The following is a 19,972-nucleotide window of genomic DNA, read 5'->3' as shown; positions in this document are numbered from 1 at the left end:
GATCATATGAGATTTGGACACAATTTGAGTTAAGTGGCTAACAAAGATGGCCTTAAATCACTTCAATATTAACAACACATCTACTTTTATTTTCAAGAGAGGACTCATGGCAAGTTCTAGAGATCAACACACATGCTCAAATGATTTACACTCAAGAACAAAATGAGATTGTAAATGTATGACAATCAAAGGCTCAATTCTCACAAGCTCATTTCTTTTTCAAGTTCTTGGAGGTACAACATTTAGCTCATCATCACAAGTTCAAACTCTTCATGCAAAATCAACAAGTGATACATAACAATTTCTTTTCAAAAACACAATCATATCATAAGCCCAATAACAAACAAATCATCCTCACAAAATTTGTTACAATTATCCCAACAAAAAAAACAAAATATCAAAAAGTCTTTCAATTATTCAAAACATAACAAAAACACAACATGCAAAAACACAAGATAAACGAGACAACTAATCCATCTTCCCCCTCCCCCCAAACTTATTTCACACAAAGTGGAAATAAGGATGGAGGAAAAGAGAAGGATAAGTTGGCTCGGACTCACAATGGTACGGGCACGACTACGGTGGCGGGAAGGGGCCATGGAAGGCATGGAAGTGGCGCATGTGCTCTTCGTAGCGGCGCCGCTCATCCTCTTGGTATTGCATAAAGGCTTCATATTGCCTTCTTTGCTCTTCTTGGATTGCATCAAAGCGGGCCATGTTTGCGGCTTGGAAGGAGTCAAAGCGGCCCATCATCCTATCCTCAAATCCGACACCCCCTCCTGGATACGCCGGGGGTGGTTGAGGTATCTCACCACCTGGTTCAAATGCTTGCTCTTCCTCCTCGCCCTCGGGGGCGTGTTGTTGTGCATGTGCGTCTTGGAGGTGAGCAATGGTGGCGGCAAAGTGGGCGGGCTGACGCATGCCTAGGTTAGCGGCCTCCCCGGGGCCCATGATGGTGGTAAGGGCCGGATTGGGCAATGGGAAGTACACATTGCCGTTGTCGCCCTTGAGGATCCACAAAAGCTGTCTCCCGGAGGCGAGAAAGTGTTGTTGCACTAGGCAACGTCGGTCGAGGAGGATGTCACGGGAGATGGGGTCTTCTTGAATAGCCACCCCAAGATGTGTCGCTATAGGGGTGATCATGCCTCCAATGCATATTTTGCCCCCTCTTGTGTGAGCTTGAGATTCGAATTGGTCGGCCAAAAGACACCCAAGAGATAAGGAGATGTTGGTGAGGGCGCCTTGAATGAGTAAGAGCTCATTCGACCGACAAAAGCCCACATTCTCCCGACCAAGGAAAGTGAACCCGAAGGCCCGTTGGGTAAGGCGGATAACCGGGTTGCGCAATGACGCCGCCTTTGATCGCCGGGAGTCATAGCCTGCAATCTCCTCCACGCCTCGAAAGTGACATCGTTCCCACATACGGGTGGGATTGAACTCTAATCCACCGGCGTATGCTCCTCCTTGGGGGCAACCCAAAATCTCGTCCAACTCATCAATAGTTAGCTCTCGGGGCTCATTCCCGAGTTGGAAAGAGATTCTTGATGGAGCTCCGTTGGACTTGATGAGCTGGAATGTGGAGAGGAACTCAAGAGTGAGCCCTCGGTATGCTAACCATCCCCCAGTGATTACTCGCCGCCATCCGCCTCTATCCGCCAAAGACCAAATGTCTTCGGCAATTCCCATGGCCTCGATAGTTTCCGAGCAAATATACCGGCATTGCCGGTGAGGAATGGCACAAAGTTGCTCCCAACGTTCGCGGGAGTCCGGAGTAGGAAGTCGAATCCCATAGAATTGAGGAGTGTGCCGAGTGATAGTCACCTCATCGGCACGGGAGGTACTGGCCTTCCCCTTTCCTTTGCCCTTTGTTACACGTGGTGCCATAGCAAAATGTGCCTACAAAACCAAGTGTGAGTCTTTATTTGACACAACAAACGACAACAACAAGATACTAGAAAACAACTTAACTAAGCAAATTAGCCCGGGAAACGGGCGAATTCTTATTCTAAAAGCACATAAATTTATCACACTATCACAATGCATCTCACAACAACACATAGCATCAAAATCAATCCCACAATCACCAAAATCTCCCCCCCAAACTTAGACATTTATCTACACCCAACACAAGCAAATTCTTAAGCAATAATGTCAATTAAGCATAAATTCACCGATTAAATTGCAATTAAATGAAAGACCCATCATCCTAGACATGCATAGAAGCAATTAAAATCATCAATTCAACAATGTAGCACAATGTAGGAAAAATCCTAATTTTGAGCCCTAATTGCATATAAACATGTAGAATGCAAAATATCACAAAATAATCGGTAAAAATCTTCTAAATCATGCTTAGAATGTAAAAATGAAGGAATGAGAGCAAGTAAAACATACCTTGTAGTTGGATTTGGAAGTGAAAGTGAGAGGAGAATGAAGCAATTTTCGTGGGTGTGTGAGTAGAGAGTGAAAAGTGAGGGAAAAAAGGGTGAAAAAGGGGTTAAAACCCCGAGTCAAAGCAGGTCAACGCGTGCCCAGGAGGCCCGCGGTCCCGCCCGCGGCCGCGGGTGGTGACCGCGGGACATCCCTGGATTGCGCGTTTCGCCCGCGGTCCCACCCCGCGGCCGCGGGTGGTGACCGCGGGCACCCTGGGAGTCTTCACCTTTGAAAAATTCAATTTTTTTTTTTTTTTTTTTTTTTTTTTTTTTAAGATAAAGGGAATTAAACTCACAAACAAAAGAAATCACACACATATAAAAATATATACATAGATGAATATATAATACCTATGTATATGTGTGTTTATTGAACTTGCAAAAATTAAAGATACCTTGTTGGGGTGCCTCCCAACTAGCGCTTAGTTTAACGTCGTGAGCTCGACGTCTTCATGATGGTGTCATGTCTTTGGTTCGGCGAGAATGATGACGGACACTTTCTCTCGTGGCTCGGCTCGAAAGTATGCCTTAATGCGTTGGCCATTCACCACAAAAGTGCGTCCATCGTTGCCCTTCAATTCAATAGCTCCATTGGGGGAGACCTTGTTGATGAGGAATGGGCCCGACCATTTGGACTTGAGCTTTCCCGGAAAGAGTGAAAGGCGGGAATTGAAGAGAAGGACCTCATCCCCGGGTGCAAATTCCCGTTTGTGGATCATCCTATCATGAAACCTCTTGGTCCTCTCTTTGTAGAGGCTTGAGCTTGCAAATGCCTCACTTCGAAATTCATCCAACTCATTGAGTTGAAAGACTCTAGCTTGGCCAGCCTTCTTGAAATCAAAATTGAGCTTCTTGACCGCCCAATATGCCCTGTGCTCTAACTCTACGGGGAGATGACATGACTTCCCGTATACAAGTTGGTATGGTGACATGCCAAGCGGTGTCTTGTACGCCGTTCGATATGCCCAAAGTGCGTCATCAAGCAAGAGAGACCAATCCTTCCGGCTCCCATTCACTGTCTTCTCTAGCACTTGTTTAATCTCCCGGTTTGCCAACTCGGTTTGACCATTGGCTTGGGGATGATAAGCCGTTGTCACTCTATGCTTCACCCCGTACTTTTTGAGAAGTCCTTCCATCCACTTGTTGCAAAAGTGGGATCCTCCATCGCTTATCAAGGCCCTTGGAATTCCATGCCTTGTTAAAATATTCTTTTGAAGGAACTTGATCACCACTTTGGAGTCATTGGTTTGAGTAGGAATTGCTTCCACCCATCTTGAAACATACTCCACGGCCAACAAAATGTATTGGAAGCCGAAAGACATTGGGAATGGGCCCATAAAATCTATGCCCCATACGTCAAAGAGCTCAACTTCAATCACATTGTTAAGGGGCATCTCGTGCTTCTTTGATATTCCTCCCATTCTTTGGCATTGATCACAACTCAAAATAAATGAGTGGCAATCCTTGAAAATAGTTGGCCAATAGAAGCCACTTTGAAGCACCTTAAAAGCGGTTCGGTTGGTGCCAAAGTGCCCTCCACTAGGAGAAGAATGACACTCCCTCATAATAGCTCCCCATTCCTCTTCGGGTACACACCGCCGGATGATGGTGTCGGCACATCGTCGATACAAGAACGGCTCATCCCATAAGAAGAATTTCACATCATGAAAGAATTTTTTTCTTTGGTAACGATTCAACTCGGGTGGTGGATGAATGCCGGATGCAAGATAGTTGACGTAGTCCGCATACCATGGGGTGTGGGTCTTGACTTGCAAGATTTGCTCATCGGGAAAATTCTCATTGATGGGCACATCGGCATTTTCCCCTTCCACGGGATTCTCAAGTCTTGAAAGGTGATCCGCCACAACATTTTCACATCCTCTCCTATCTCGGATTTCAATATTAAACTCTTGAAGGAGGAGGATCCACCTTATCAACCTCGGCTTGGCATCTTTCTTCTCAAATAAATAACGGATGGCCGCATGGTCGGTGTGAACAATAGATTTTGTGCCAATGAGGTAGGAGCGGAATTTGTCGAAGGCATACACAACCGCCAAAAGTTCCTTTTCAGTGACGGTGTAGTTTGATTGAGCCTTATCTAGAGTCCTACTAGCGTAGTAGATGACTCTAAATAGCTTGTCTTTCTTTTGCCCCAACACGGCCCCGACGGCGATGTCGCTTGCGTCACACATGAGCTCAAACGGTTGTGACCAATCCGGTGTGATCAAGATGGGAGCACTCACTAAAGCCTTTTTGAGTTTCTCAAAGGCCACCAAACAATCTTCATCAAAGTTGAACTTTGCATCTTTTTCAAGAAGGTGACATAAGGGTTTGGTGATCTTTGAGAAATCTTGGATGAATCTTCGATAAAACCCGGCATGTCCAAGGAAGCTTCTCACGGCTTTCTCATTGGATGGTGGTGGAAGCTTCTCAATGGCCACTATCTTTGCTCGATCCACCTCCAATCCGGCTTTGGAGACCTTGTGTCCAAGCACAATTCCATCCCTAACCATAAAATGACATTTTTCCCAATTCAATACAAGGTTAGTTTCCTCACACCTTTGCAACACAATAGATAGATTATGGAGACAATGATCAAAAGAATTGCCAAAGATAGAAAAGTCATCCATAAAAACTTCCATTACATTTTCAATTAAATCATGGAAAATGGCCATCATGCATCGTTGAAAAGTAGCGGGGGCATTGCAAAGACCAAATGGAATGCGTCTATAAGCAAAAATGCCATAAGGACAAGTGAAAGCGGTCTTTTCTTGGTCCTCCGGGGCAATCATGATTTGATTATACCCGGAGTACCCATCAAGAAAACAATAAAATTCATACCCCGCCAACCTATCAAGCATTTGGTCAATAAAAGGAAGAGGAAAGTGATCTTTTCGAGTAGCTGTGTTCAACATCCTATAGTCAATACACATCCTCCATCCATTTACTAACCTAGTTGCAATTAGCTCATTATGCTCATCTTTTATGACGGTTATCCCCCCCTTTTTAGCAACAACTTGAGTGGGACTAACCCACTCACTATCCGAAATAGCAAAAATAATTCCCGCATCTAGCAATTTGAGAACTTCTTTTCTTACTACTTCTTGCATAATAGGGTTTAACCGTCTTTGGCCTTGCCTCCTAGGTTTAAAATCATCTTCCATCAAAATCCTATGCATGCAAATGGATGGGCTAATCCCTTTTAAATCGGAAATTGACCATCCTATAGCGGACCTATACTTCCTCAAAACATTTAGCAATTGATCAAGCTCATGAGGAGAAAGGTAGGATGATACAATTACCGGATACGCCTCATCCTCACCAAGGAAGGCGTATTTCAAGTGTTCGGGGAGAGGTTTTAACTCCAAGCTGGGAGTCTTCTTCTCCACTCCTTCATCTTTCGGCTCTCCATTTCTCAAGTCCAAGAAACATGCCTCTCCTTGTGAAATTTTCTGCACAAAGTTCATTTCATTAGCCTCAATAAATAAGTTAGAAGCATTAAACTCATCATTATCAACAAAAGAGAATAGAGGGTTTAGGAGGCAAGTGTCCATTGGATTGTTGTAGATGTGGTACTCCTCCATGTTGATGCAAGACTCTATCACTTGCATCATCTTGCATTCACCAACCCTCTTTTCTTCTTCCTCCTTGTACTTGAGAGCCTTGTGGATTGAAAATGTGAAGCTCTCTTCATTCACTCTAAGGGTGAGTTCGCCCTTAGCAACATCAATGAGGGCTCTCCCCGTTGCCAAGAAGGGGCGCCCAAGAATTAAAGGTACATCTTTGTCTTCCACCATGTCCAAAACAACAAAGTCCACCGGGAAGATGAAATTGTTGACTTTCACGAGGACATCTTCTACTATCCCCTTTGGATAAGAAACGGAACGATCCGCCATTTGAAGGGCAATTGTGGTTGGCTTGATGGTGCCAATCTCTAGCTTGTTGAAGATTGAGAGCGGCATCAAATTTATACTTGCTCCCAAATCACACAAAGCTTTCCCAAAACGATCATTCCCAATATCACAAGGGATTGTGAAGCTCCCGGGGTCCTTGATCTTGGTGGGGATTTTTCTTTGGAGAACGGCACTACATTCTTCGGTTAGATTGACCGTCTCATTCTCTCCCATCTTCCTCTTGTTTGATATGACCTCCTTTAGGAACTTTGCATAGGAGGGCATTTGTTTCAAAGCTTCAATAAGTGGAATGTTGATGTGCACCTTTCGAAAAATCTCAAGAAATTTGGAGAATTCATTCTCCACATTCTTCTTTTGATGTCTTTGAGGAAAAGGGATTGGTGGGCAATAAGGTGGTGGAGCCACGTACACCTCCTTCTTCTTTCCTCTATCTCCTTGTTCCTTTGAAGGGTTGCCATCTCCAACTTCAACCACAACACCACTTCTATCTTCTTCGTCGGGCATCTTGGGCTCTTCATATGTTGTCCCACTCCTTAGAGCAATGGCCTTGCAATGCTCCTTGGGATTCACGATTGTGTTGCTTGGGAATTGCCCTTGTTGGTGTTGATTGTTTATAGACTCGGCAATTTGTCCCACTTGTATCTCAAGCATTTTCAATTGCTTGGCTTGAGCCTCTAACTTCTCATCCGTTCTTGTCATGTGAGCTTGAGTCGTGGTCATGAACTTCATCAATATTTCTTCAAGGTTGAGCTTCTTCTCTTCCTTGATCATGCCATGGCTCACCGCAAATCCGGGCGGTGGTTGCAAGAAATTGTTTGGATTGCTATAGGAGAGGTTAGGGTGGCGGTTAGGTTGGAATCCTTGAGTGTATTGCCCTTGCCCTTGGTAGCCACCTTGTTGTTGGGGCCGGAAGTTCGCATAGCCTCGGTTGTTGTTGTTGTTGATGTAGTTCACATCCTCGAAGCTAGTTTGTTCTTCAACCACGGGCTCTACCCTTGACATTGATATAGCATCAATCTTGCTATTCATGGCGGTCAATTGAGCCGTCAAAAGAGCTATCGGATCCGAGCTTGTTGTAGCCGCCACCTTCTTCAAGATGCTCCTCTCCGTTGGGAATTGATGGCAATTGGTGGCCAAGTTCTCTATGATGTGAGCGGCCTCCGCGTGGCTTTTCTCCAACAATGCTCCATTGGCCGATGCATTCATGTCTCTTTGCATCTCACCACTACACCCGGTGTAGAATACACAAATGATTGTGTTTTGATCTAAACCATGGTTAGGGCACTTCCTTAGCATCTCTTTGAATCTCTCCCAAGCTTCGTAGAAGGATTCTCCATCAAATTGGTGAAATTGGACTATGTCTTTCTTCATCTTCATGGTTCTACCCGGAGGGTAGAACTTGTTGAGAAACTTTTGAGCCATGTTCTCCCATGTAGTGATAGAACCACCCTCTAAAGATTGGTACCATGTCTTGGCCATGCCCCTTAGCGAAAAGGGGAAGAGTCGAAGTCGAATGGCATCCTCCGGGACTCCATTCATCTTGATGGTGCCGCATATCTCCAAGAAGTTTCCAAGATGTCCATTCGGGTCATCTTGGGAAAGACCGGCGAATTGGTTTTGTTGTACCATATTTATGAGGGCCGGCTTGAGCTCAAAATTTGTGGCGTTGATTCTCGGGGCATTCACTCCTCCTTGTTGGACAATGGGTTGGAACATATTGCTAATAGGTGGTGGTGGAGGTGTATTTCTTAGAGCTTCTTGCTCATTGATTTTCCCTTGCATGGCTTCTAATTGCATTTGAAGTTGACGGATTAAGTCGTGATTTTCCGCCATAGCTTCCTCCAACTCTCTATCTCTTCTTGTTCTTGCTTTGTTGTGTCTACAAAAAGCTTCAACCTCAAGGTTTATAGGTATAAGAGGTGCACCCTTAGATCTTGTGTTCATACACTACCTATCAACCAACAAGAACAAGAAGTCAAAACACAATCTTAAAATAGAAAACAAAAATTAAAGCAAGTAAAATGTCTAAAGTAGTTAAGCACAATGAAGCAAAATATCACAAGCAAAGAAACTAAACTAATCCCCGGCAACGGCGCCAAAAACTTGTTCGCTAATATTTTCACCACGCCGCAAGTATACGGGTAGTTGTAATATATGGAAGCAAGGTCGTATCCACAAGGATTAGTAGTTCAATCTAGTGATTATCCTAAGTCATTATGCTATAGCTATTTAGACTAAACGATGGAGTGATTGGTTTGATTATCTACTAATTACTTAACAAGTGCAAAGACAAATAAAACCAAATAAGCAAGTGGATTAATAAGATGATTAAGGCGATTTAGGGACTAGGCATCGATGATTAAGTAAAAGACTTCAATTATAGCTCAATATTAATCTTGACAATCCTAATTATCTAGAGTGATCTCCCAACTAGTTCTAGCCCCCTCCCGGACGACTAGAGCGGTAGATTACGGGTCATAGTTGCCGTCCCCGGTCAACTTCTAACCTATAACTCCCAAAAGCACACAAAGATCGACATACTCTCACCCAACTCTCAACCTCCCGGTTATCGAATTGATATGTTTCAAACACCTTATCTATTGCAATTATCCTCTCCCGATTCAATGTGCAAATTAGAAATGCATAGAATGTGGCCAACAATCCATACAAGAAATAAATCAAGGGTTTGAAAAGATAATGTGCAAATGAACAAACAAGATTTATATTGAGCATAAATAATCAATCCATTACAATAATCATCTAGCCTAATCCCCAAATCAAAGAGAAATTTAGCCTAACATGTTCAAACACAATAAATCAAAGTTAAAGGTGTACATAATGAAAGAGAGAGTAAGAAATGACAAATCCTATTTATGAGCTTCTTCTTCCTTCTCTTCTCTTCAATGGTCTTCAATGGTAGATGGGTGTGTTGTTGGAGGCTAGGGTTTAGTGTGTGGAGTGTTGGGGAAGATGAGTGATGGAGAAGAAGAAGAATAATGAGAGAAAAAGGGGGAAAATGGGGTTTAAGGGCTGAAAAACGCGACTCCGCTCTTTTCCCGCGGTCACGGCCCGCGCCCGTGGTGCTCAAACGTGGGCGAAACTCAGGGAACCCGCGGTCCCGCCCCGCGGCCGCGGGTGGTGACCGTGGGTGGACCCGCGGTCCCAGCCCGCGGCCGCGGGTGGTGACCGCGGTACATCCCTGGAATGGAGCACTTAGCCCGCGGTCCCACCCCGCGGCCGCGGGTGGTGACCGCGGGCGATACCTTCCCCACGGACGCGTGACCGCGGCCGCGGCCTCTGTGCGCGGCTGACTTTGTCGGTCCCGTTCTCCCTCGTCCGAGCTCCGATTCGGGCGCCGTTCACGCTCATGGATTCCTCTCGAGACGTACTTCAATCCTATGCTCTCACAATTCTCCAATCAACTCTTGATTTGCCCTGAAAAAACTCAAAAACTATACCAAGCAATCAAAACTTCATAAATACTAAATATTCGGGCACAAACAAGCATTCACAAGCAAAACATGAAGGGAAATGACAACAAAACATGTGGAATTGAGGTACGAAAACCATGTTTGTCAACAGTATTTAAAAAATTCGTAACAAAATTTATTTGATACACACTACACATTCAGCTAAATTCTATAGTGGGTTTAATTTTTTTTTTAAACTATTAATTACGATCTTTAGTATTTGTATTACTCTTATTTAAAAATATTTATTCATACAGAAAAATTTTAAAATTCGTAACACTTTTGAAATTAATTATGAATTTGCTTAACAATTCGTACGTCTGCGTTTAGTTTGTGCATTTCTATAGTATTTTATTTAGTCATTGCTTATATTTCTATAGTATTTTTTTAAAAACTATGAATTATATTTTTTATGTATTTGTGTTATTCTTTTTTGTAGTGCTTCGATCTATAGTCATATTCTCATTGAGTTCTCAAAAATTTTATTCCTTAAAGTTGACATACTAATTCATCAAAGATTCGTAACAGTATTCAGAAAATTCGTAACAAATTCTATTTGATATACACTACACATTCAGCTAAATTCGTAACAGAATTGAAAAGGTTCATAACATGATTGAAAAAATTCGTAACACTTGTGCAAATTATAAGTAACACTGCACATACACCTATTACGAATTATAAGTAACACTACAAAATTCGCGCAAAATAGCTACGGAAATTTCCGTAGCTAAAAACACTAATTCCGTAGCTAAACAGTTTTACCTACGGATCGGAAACGGATGTCGTCCGTAGGTATTTCGCTCGTCGCTAAATTTTTAGCTACGGAAATCCGATCCCTCGCTAATGTTAGCTACGGATTTAGCTACGGAAATATCCCTCGCCGGAGTCTCTCGCCGTAATCGTCGTCTAACAGTCACCAACGAACTTAGCTACGAAAAAATCCGTAGCTAAATGGCTACGGAAACATCCGTAGCTAGTCCGAATCCGGCGACAGGAGTTTCTTCACCAGCTATTTGGATTTAGCTACGGAAAAATCCGTAGCTAATCCGTAGCTAAGTTGCTAAAATTTTGTAATTTTTATTTTAATTTTTGTTTACCTAGATACAACCTGTTATATACTCGATTTCTAGCAGCACTAACAACAATTAATATTATTTCAATATCCAACACACATACTCATTATCCCAAAATAGTCAATATCAAAGTCATAAACCAAAATAGTCATAAATCAAGATAGTTTAGAAATCACGTATCTAACAAGTATTTCAAAATCAAACACCTAGAAATAATAGTCACAAACCAAAATAGTTTAAAAATCGCATATCTAACAAGTATTTCAAAACCAAGCACCTAGAGATAGTCGATATCAAAATCAAAACACATGTATAATCATGGAACATGTGATGGTGGATTGGGATGGCTAGTGGCGCTGCTTGATTGCCCTTGCAACTGCTTGATAATCTCCATTGCAACTTTAACATGTTCTTCTAATCGAGATGTCCTTTCTCGCTCCGCTTGAAGCTGCTCCTCTACATCTCCTAGGCGAGTGGCATACTGCTCTTTGTCAATGTCGGACATAGCTGAAGTACTACTCTCTCCCGATATATTGGTCTTCAAGGTCGATGCGAGACTACGTGTGCCGAACAATCTTTGCTTTTTATCTAAACCGCCTCCCAAGACATCTAGATAAATCTTGTTCATATCCACGGGCGTATCAGGATTAGATTGGCCCATCTCTGCAGCAATTTCTTGTACCTTCACCTAATTGATATAAAATGTTATATAAAACATATTAAAATATACACTATTAAAGACATATACTTGTTTCAACCAATCTACAACCAACAAATTCCATAAGCTACACTCAAATGATTAAAGTATTGCTAATTCACTAAATTTGATTCTTCCAAGGGATTTAAGATCTCTACTTATGTCTATTGGTGGATTCGACAGGTAATCACTCTACTCTATCAAATCAAGGCTGCCAACCCATTTACACGAAAGGCTATGTTTGATAAGAAATGCAAAGACTAAGCTCCAAAAAAGATGAATAACTCCATGTATTGATGTAAAAGACTTGCATCATATCTACTAATGATTGAAGTCTTAGAATTTAAGATAATGAATGGTGAGATTAAACAAGTTTGTAATGCTATTAATTCCATAAAAATGAGATAAAACTTCTTTCATATTAAAGAATTTTAAATAACTTACATCGATTCTTTCAGACTTTTTATCGGTGTAAGTCCCATCCTTCTTCACGTGTAAAGCTCGAAAAGAGTCATATATCACACTCGACACTGGGACTCCCTTCGCTGCAGCCTATTTATGAAGATATAAATAAACATTTATATACGATAAATAATAATATTCTTCCTGTCCTACGAAAGAAAGGAGCTGGAAAGATTGAGAATGTGAGGAGGGGATCATATATATGATAGTGCTGCTAATGTGGCTGCTGGAATTACATCTCAACAGATTAACAACTTATTTATTATTTTATTTTAATTCTATTTAATATTTATACTTATTTATATAAACAAAATTATAATTAGTCAGATTATTAAACAAAATTAAGCCAGATTTATCATCCAGCCAATCACGTTGGCAATCACTTTTTACAACAATAAGAATTCCACAAAATAGGTTAGCTATTACAATTTCATTTATTCTTGTATAGTGGACTGAAACAAAAATCCTCATAGTCGAGAAAAAACAGATATCAGCAACCAACCATCCTACTTTAACTAATATAGATATAAATCACATCATATGCATAATCTTTAACAATACTAATTTAACATTCACAGCATGTTCTCATATATATGCAGAATAACAATTTCACCAATACAGTAATTGTCTTAATGGAGAATTTAAATATAACAATACACTTAAACACATTAATGTTGTGATATATATATATATATATATATATATATCTTATCATATTTTTTACTTGGTCATCTACTGTTTTTTTCTTTTTTCAGGAAACATACCTTTTAGATTCCTCGTTTGCCATAAAAACTGCAGATGTTTGTATCAATAAATGAAAACCTTGACTGTTTCAACCCCTTGAAAGAAAAATAAGAACAGAATCCATATGTCATATCCTCATAATGATCAGTTCTTGGGATAATAGCAGCAGAAGTGTAAAGTGATGTTAACCAAAAATAATAAGTTTTAATTAATCTGTTAAATACTATTTGCAGATACAGAATCAGCAGAAAGCATGCATAATCTCAGTCTAAGCATCTAAGCATCGATGATTAGTTAAATAGGCAAATCAAGGTGGGGGACACATATATTCGCTTTAATTAAGCATACAGATCACAAACAAACATAAATTAAAAATAATAATAATAACAAGATCAACATAGTTTAAGTCTTGATGAAACAACAACTGTACAGATTGACAACTCATTAGGAATCTTGAAAAATATTATCATCAACTAAGTAGCACAACTTCACAAGACAAAACTTATCTATAGCACTTTGACAATTATGAGTTAATCCACAACAAATCTTGGTAACTTATTCTTTAGCAGTTGGACAAATTGGTCACCAGCACGCACTTGTACTCCTAATTTGATCATAATATACATTGTATAAGGCATGCTCTGATTCCTAATTAATATACTCAAACACGACGGATAGCAATATCACAAGATCAACAAAAACATCATAAATCACAAACAGAGTATGCTGCATTGATAACGAAGCTTACCAATTGTTGCAGCTATGGAGTCGCGGGACGGGGTAGGGCTGGGCGAGGGCAGTGCAATCCCTAAATTGGGAGTATAATATCAAATAACAAAGCTTAGTTATTAACATCCCATAACCAGAAGAGAACCCCCTCAAATCGAAGAGAACTTACCAATTGACGGCGGCTGCGACGGTGAGCGTCCGAGCAAGGACGGTGACGACGCCGGTGAGAGGACGGCGGTGGGAGAAATGGAAGACCAGTCGCGGCTGGAATAGTGAGAAAAAAACTAGGTTTTAATTGGGCGAAAAAGCTTGAACGTTAGAGGGCATCTATGGAGTCGTCAATTGGGCGAAGAAGCTTACCAATTGAGCGAAGAAGCTTACCAATTGTTGCAGCTATGGAGTCGCGGGACGGGGTAGGGCTGGGCGAGGGCAGTGCAATCCCTAAATTGGGAGTATAATATCAAATAACAAAGCTTAGTTATTAACATACCATAACCAGAAGAGAACCCCCTCAAATCGAAGAGAACTTACCAATTGTCGGCGGCTGCGACGGTGAGCGTCCGAGCAAGGACGGTGGCGACGCCGGTGAGAGGACGGCGGTGGGAGAAATGGAAGACCAGGCGCGGCTGGAATAGTGAGAAAAAACTAGGTTTTAATTGGGCGGAAAAGCTTGAATGTTAGATTTGAAAATCCAATTTTGCTACGGAAATTCCGTAGCTAATAAGTCACAAAGATTTTGCTACGGATAGAATCCGTAGCTAAGGATAAAATTTCAGTTTAGCTACAGCTTTAGCTACGGTTATTCCGTAGCTAAGAATTTTTAATAAAATTACTATTTTTTTTAACTTTAGTGACGGATTATATCCGTAGCGAAAGAATTGCTACGGAAATCCGTTGTCAAATCCGTTGGGAAATTTAACAAAATATATCCGTCACGAAATAGCTACGGAAATAAATCCGTAGCTAATTCCGTAGCTAAATTTAGCGTTTTTTTGTAGTGAGCAAGCCCCCAACCAATCACATACCAATAATTAAAACAACCATGTTTATTCAATATAAAACCAAGACAGTTATGCAAGATACTTAACAAAACTTCCAACAAATATCCAGAAATCAACAATTACGAAATGCTCGTAATATTATCCAACTCGCCAATAAAGAAAAATAAAGAAAAATAAAGTCTATCTCTGCAAGTAGATATGCGTCATCAAAACAAGATCCATATATTTGTTGAATTCATCATCCTAGCAAAGTAGCATCAATGTCTAGTGCGGGGTTATTGAAGACCTCGTCATAGTACGCATTAGCTCCAACCGCAACCGCATCTTTGGCAATATTTTTCTCCCATCCAAGAAGCACTGCACAGTACCTCGCACGTAAGAGGTTTAGTTGCTTCTTTAGCTTCGGCGCTAATCCACAACTCCATAAAGATGGATTCTCACCCATAAACGCCTCCATGTGTCGCATCATGTATACGCCAGAGTCATTTATGTTCTTTGAATCCGTATCAACATTTTTTATCGTTTCACAACGTTGCTCTTGTGCACATGACCTAAATGTCCCATGTAGTCTCCAAGCATTTGTTTCTGTGTAATTAATAAGCATTAGAAAACAACATAAACATTAAACAATATACCATATAAAAATGAAGTCACAAAACAAACAAACGAAATTGTTTTTACCACGTCGTTGACCGTTGACAAATATTTTTCATCTCGGCACTGTAGTGGGGTCTCATTCCGACTGTCTAAAACATACGCCTTCTCTTTCCTTATGTCGACGCATACCATGAAAAAATTCATTATTCTATACACAGGGAAGCAGAACTGCAACAAATTTTGAAATAAAACACTTTAATAATATAATTATTATGATTTCAATATATGATACCAGTGCATATCATAAAAAACAAACCAAATCTATGTCTGAAACAGCCATCTGTTGAAGCCCTGATAGTTCATTAGATAGAAGCCTAAAAAATATATCCCGACGTCTATTGTATGTCCAAGTACTTGGCGGTTGAACAATAGACTCCGATTACAAACACAAAGCCCAGCAACATATATTTCAATATAATATGATCATAGATACAAGTTCAATTAACGTATAAAATAAAGCTGGTACGTGTCTTACGCAAATTTCAACTGAGGCAAAGAATCGTGCTGGCGATGCATCCGACCTGAACTCCTCATTCATATTCAAGCATATCGCCCACGCGGTAATGACTTCAGGACCTACAACATTATCCCTGCAGAGTGTTGCCATGTGCATTCGTTGCAGAATTGTATTATCATACTGGAACATCACTTCGACACTGTAATTAATAATAAAAAATGTGCATTATACATAATGTACATTCGAAATAAATTTTATACAAACAAATTGAATAAGTTTTTTTACTTGTCCTCTTTCTGGTTGTACATCCCAAATAGGGCCAAAGCCTTCTCTTTCTTATTGAGACGTTTGGTCGTACTCACACTCCTCTCCATAAAAGGGGACAAATTATAATTTGTTTTCTTAAGCAGTCCCTTGCTTCTGCAACGCATTCCCACATGATCCACCATATCCTAAACCAACTCGAAAAGGGATTAGTTTCAACAACTAAAGTCATTCATGCAACCTTTCTTATCTTTTTATTCATGCCAAAAATTTAAAACTTACTCATTATTCATTTGAATTCGTACTACAAACTTACAAAATCGTAAGATTAGAAACCTACAATCCAAATTCATATTGCAGTTCAAAAAAATAATTCGTAAAATTCAGAAATTCCCTGCAAATCAAATTATAAACTTACAAATTCGTGAACTTGTGCAAATGATTCGTCATCCAACGTTAGAAAAACGTAATATAAGCAACCAACAGATCAATTCACATGAACATATTTCAAATTCGTAACCGAATACCACCTCATATTTCAGACAATTTGACATGCAAATATATGATCATGCTTAATAAATACTCACATTCACAAAATGTCAGCCAAAAAACACATGCATCTCCTAGCAATTGTCAGCCAAAAAAACACATCTACCTCGTTCACTCAAACCAAAACACATCTACCTCCACACAATTGTCAGCCAAAAACACACGTACATTTTCCGGAATAGGTTTCAACACCAGTCGTTTGCCATTTTCACCACCCACGCACGCACCCTTAACCTGAATCAAAAGTTTATATATTACAACCACATTGAATCAATTTACATCCGACCGCTACGCAGCCTTTTTACCAAAGTCGTCGGATTTTCAGACACCACGTTCTCCTTTTCGATATTCTTTAATGTCCTTGCCATATTTGTCCTCACACGTCTGACTGGAACCACGTCTGCTTGGCGTGCTGTAACCTCAAGTCCAACCTATTCAATTTTAAAAACACCCTACGTAAATTATAATATCTAGCATTTTATTAAATATAATTATAATATATAGCATTCTATAAATCTTAATTGATAGTAAAGTTATATTTTTACCGGTCTTTCTCCCGATTCACAATTAGCTGCTGCAGTCACATATACCGGTGCCTTCACAACATTCATCTGGATTATAGAACGTATACACTAGAATATGTAAAAAATATATATATTTTGTAAACAACTCCAGTACATATTTAATAATCCATGATCACACTACCTACAATTCTTTGAAAATTAATCTAATATGCTTAATAACTTCTATGAATGATAAGTGATAATAAAAATATATACTTACCGAACTTTCTCCCGATACATAATTAGTTGCTGCTATCACGGATACCGGTGGCTTCCCAACATTATTCTGGATTATATAACATATAAAAATAAATATGTCGAAATTATATCTTCTATAAACAACCCCAACGCATAAATGATATTATTGTTTGTAATTCATGATCACACTACCTACAATTCTTTCAAAATTCATATACTATACATAATAAATTCAGAACACTTTGTATTAGTTAAGAAATAAACCTAGACTTAGCAGGTTGATGCATTACTAACTTCATGCCTTAAGATGAGATATTAAAGCTCTTGTAGGCATAAATCACACCCTCACTTTACCTCATCTGATCCATGAAGCTGCCCATCAGCATCTAGTGATCCACCCGAGTCACACCCAATCTGAAAAATTCACCACAAAAATAATACTATAAAACCCAAAACATTCAATCAAATACATAAACAATAAATAGATTAAAAAATTAATATTTTGATTTTTTACATCAGCATTTTCAATGACATTCGAAGAAGCAAACTTGGAATTTCCATCACGAACTTCACCAACATTATTGGAAACACCAATAGCTTCTTTGCCCTACGTATATAAAGAAACAATATTAAATAGATAATCAATTACACAAAAATACTATATATAGAAAATAAATACCTTTGAACCAACATCGTTGTCTCCTGTCATCCTTGCATTGGTAGAATCATCCTTAAGCATTTGAGTAACTCCAAGGCTGAATGAAGGAATATCAGCAATCAAACTCGTTTTGCTGATGATTTTTTCAACTAATTCATCAGATGATGAATAGAAGTCGTTATCATACCAGTAATCCTCGAGTCGGTCTGTTGCCCCTTTAGGCGTTCTCATAACGTCATCAGTTGATCTACGTGGAATTTTAACCTTTTCCACGGGTAAGCTGGTCAGTAGGCATGGGGGGTGGGTCAAATGCCGCCTCGCATAATCTAAACTTGCCTTGAAAGATTCATCCTCTAGTAGCGCAACATCAACCGAGTTTATAAAATGAAGAATATCATCTCTATTCTTCACATAAACCTCCACCATCTTTGCCAACCTTTCCGATTTAGACAGTCTCTTCACCTCAGGCATAGGAATTGGGTCCATCAACAAGCCATCGCCAAATCCAGCAGATTTAATTTCTTTCGACTCCCTATCTCTAAGCTCTTTGCTACTCCAATTCTTAAATAATGGGAAATCCCTGCGCACATTGCAATTTGCCCAACGAACCCTATCGACATAGAAGATCTGACAATTACATAAACAAACAAATTACTATTCTCCACATAGCAAACCACGAACCATATAGTACACGAATCTCACAGTAAGCACATCCGAATACATCAGTACACATAAAATTAATATTTTTTACAAGGGCAATAAAGCAAAAAAAACTCACCGTCAAGAACAAAGTAGGTCCAATATAATAACTAGTCGTGTCCTTCTCCCATTCCTCCTTGTTCCTAATCAACGAGTCAATGGCGTATTCACACCAATTCCATTCTCTAACAATATTCAAATCATCTAGGCAGCCAAGGATCCTCGGATTTATACAGCCATTTGTTGTGCTCTCAATGAGGCAGTGAGCTACCATTAGGAGGAAATTGATCTTGAACCATCTGCCGCCATCCTCACATGACAACATCACATCCTTCAGTTCATTGATCTTAATGAGCCTTGGATTCGTATTTGGAAAAAAAGCCTTCCATTGCTCATACAGATCTGCATTATCCTCTTTCTTTGCATTTAGCATAGACTTCCCACCCTTTGGAAAACCAAAAACTCGATGGACATCATCTGCAGTAACTGGTATTCTTGACCCGCAAGGAAGTACCAATTCGCATCTCTTGTAATTGAAGCAATCGAGCAACCAATAGTTCAGTTTCCCGGGCATATCTTTTATAAGTATTTCAAGAAGGTCGTCAAACCCCATCTGCGCAACGCCAAAGTATTGCAGATCACTCATCTCCCCCACAGCCTTGTACAACACACACGGCGTGCTCCTCGTAAAGAGGGATGTGTAATCCTCTGCAGGCTTCACTTCAAGTTGTTTATAATTCAACAATGCAGCCTTCCTTTTCACCTTACGTAACTCCTTCGCGTCGACGACGACAGGTGATCCAGCACCGGCAGGTAATTCGCTCTGAATTCCTCCAACAGTAGGCAAATTAGCCGATGAACCACCAATTTCATGAGCTTTCCTTTTAAGTTTGTTCGCTGTTCAACATTCAAAGAAAAACTATTAAGTATGAAAAATTTAAAGATTCGTAACAGTATTTAAAAAATTCGTAACAAATTCTATTTGATAAAATTCGTAACATAAACGATACCTTCATTTGGTTGGTCTCCTTGTTTTTCTTTACCCTTTGACTTCAAGTTTCCTGCCATTATCGATTTAAAATTAGATTTTGCACGTGCTAGGAACTAACAACGAAAGACATTTCATAAAAATTTAAGACCTTCTCCACAAGCCAAATCCCAGAACTATTTGTAACATAATCGCAACCCAACATTGGAAAAAACGACACATCCTAAAAAAATTCGTAACCAATCGCACCCAACATGGAAAAAACGACACATGCCAAAAAAAATCGTAACCAATCGCAACCAACCAATCTGTCTTTCTCCACACGACTACTCCCCAAAACAATTCGCAACCACAATGGCAAAAATAAATCCTACATCAATATAAACCTATACCCCCAAATAAAAAAAAAAACCC

At 40.0% G+C, this 19,972-nt stretch overlaps 1 long non-coding RNA gene and 1 other non-coding gene across 2 annotated transcripts; one reads left to right on the top strand and one right to left on the bottom strand.

The window, feature by feature from the left end:
* Nucleotides 1-7,613: 7,613 nt before the first annotated feature.
* Nucleotides 7,614-7,720, top strand: LOC130996331 (small nucleolar RNA R71). The gene has a single exon (XR_009092515.1). It is a non-coding gene; the product is annotated as a small nucleolar RNA R71 (small nucleolar RNA).
* A 3,301-nt stretch (nt 7,721-11,021) lies between these two features.
* Nucleotides 11,022-14,224, bottom strand: LOC130993208 (uncharacterized). Its single transcript, XR_009091600.1, has 7 exons — nt 14,056-14,224; nt 13,906-13,965; nt 13,694-13,788; nt 13,544-13,603; nt 12,816-12,890; nt 12,034-12,141; nt 11,022-11,580 (listed from the first exon to the last, which is right to left on the bottom strand). It is a non-coding gene; the product is annotated as an uncharacterized LOC130993208 (long non-coding RNA).
* Between the last annotated feature and the right edge of the window lie 5,748 nt (nt 14,225-19,972).

Source organism: Salvia miltiorrhiza, chromosome 7 (assembly GCF_028751815.1).
Source record: "Salvia miltiorrhiza cultivar Shanhuang (shh) chromosome 7, IMPLAD_Smil_shh, whole genome shotgun sequence".
NCBI lineage: Eukaryota > Viridiplantae > Streptophyta > Magnoliopsida > Lamiales > Lamiaceae > Salvia > Salvia miltiorrhiza.
Note: the sequence above shows the minus strand (reverse complement) of the source record. Positions and strands in the feature narration are given on the sequence as shown.